Source organism: Euleptes europaea, chromosome 17 (assembly GCF_029931775.1).
Source record: "Euleptes europaea isolate rEulEur1 chromosome 17, rEulEur1.hap1, whole genome shotgun sequence".
In the NCBI taxonomy this organism is placed as follows: Eukaryota; Metazoa; Chordata; class Lepidosauria; order Squamata; family Sphaerodactylidae; genus Euleptes; species Euleptes europaea.
This window is the reverse complement of record NC_079328.1, coordinates 28732826-28734517: the sequence shown is the minus strand read 5'-3', so window position 1 is coordinate 28734517 and position 1692 is coordinate 28732826.

Below are 1692 nucleotides of genomic sequence, written 5' to 3'. Positions count from 1 at the left end.
TTTCAAAGTGCTTTTGACAAAGTCTGATGATGGCGTCTCAGTGGCATAGATAATCAAATCCATGTTGGGGGCGGGGGGGAACAGAGGCCCTTCAGAAATCCAATTCCTCCTTGATACTCAGGTGAACAGCATCTAAAAAGCCCCCAGCACTCTCTGTTATATAATCCTTTACCACTGCCATACACACAATGATTAGTTTTAGACCTGGAACAGATGGCTCTGTTGAGGACTGTTGTGAGCCAGAGTTCTTACCACGAAGAAAGAGTACATAAAACGAAGGCTATGTGAAGAGGGCCCTGACCTGGATGGCCCAGGCTAGTGCGATCTTGTTAAATCTTAAGAGGCTTAGCAGGGTCAACCTGACTACTATTTTGGATGGGAGACTACCAAGGAAATCCAGGGTTGCTACACAGAGGCAGTCAATGCCAAACTACTGCTTGTTTCTTGCTTTGAAACCCCTACAGGGTCTCTGTAAGTTGGCTGTGACTTGACCGAGATTCCATTTGCTACTCATGATTAGAAAGCTAGTTTAAAATTTTAATGTTAATATTTTATATTTATCTGCTTTTATGTTGTTTTTAACTCAGTTATACTGTTTTAATGTTGTGAGTTGCTGTGAGACCGTTTGGGTGAGCGGTGACTAAAAAATCTCTCTCTCTCTCTCTCTCTCTCTCTCTCTCTCTCTCTCAGGGTCTGAGGCAGAGATCACATCACCTACTTGCCTATTCCCTTAGTTGGAGATACCGGGGATTGAACCTGGGACTTTCTGCATGCCAAGCTGATGCTCTACCACTGATCCATTGCCCCTCCTTGGAAGGAATTATCCCTTGGAAGGAACACTTCATCTGTTTCTTGCCATGCCTTCCAGGAAAACTGTAGAAGCCTAGGTTCCTGAGGACAGAGACTTGCCAAACCCACGCAACGAGCTTCATGATCATCTTGGTGTTGCCTTCCTTCTTTCCTCTTCCAGGCTCACATTTGGTCCTGGACACAGTCTCCTCCTCTGTGATTGACAGCATTGCCACACACAATACTTAAGAACTTTTTTTTTTTTTTAGCCTTTTGTGTCTTAAGCACAGGGACATGCTGTTAATGCCATTTAAAAAAATCATTTTAATCAGCGGAGATTTTGCAGTTGCAATGCCAGATGTTTAAAATGAGAGTGGGGAATAGACTGGTGTGTGAAAACACCCCCTCGCATCTCGTCTGCACCGCACAGAATGCCTTTCCCCTCCCTCTGGCTACAGAATGAGAGAAGGAGGGGCTGGAAACGGCTACGGCTGCTGCTCTCTTCAGTCCGGCTCACAAGCTTTCATCAGCAGCTTCTCTGAAGCAGACTTAAACCAACAGCCTCTGTAGCACCAGGGGTTGTTTAGACCTTCGTCCTGCCACTGACCTTCGGATTCCAGAGACAGAGACTGGCAGAAAGAAACCACAGAAGATACTACCAAGCTGCCTGGGCACATATCCTGTTGAGGGGACACCTGTATCGACCACCACACTGGAGAAGGTATCTGGAGAGACAGCTTCCAGGACCCAACAGGTCTCCATCCTGGAGCAGGAGCAGTCTCTGGCACCAGGACCCAGAACTCCAAAACCTCCAGACAAACTCCACAGACTCAATTACCGGCAAGGTCCAGGGAGAAATAAGATCATCTCCTACCGGGAGGTCCCATGAAGTGACTCACCTCC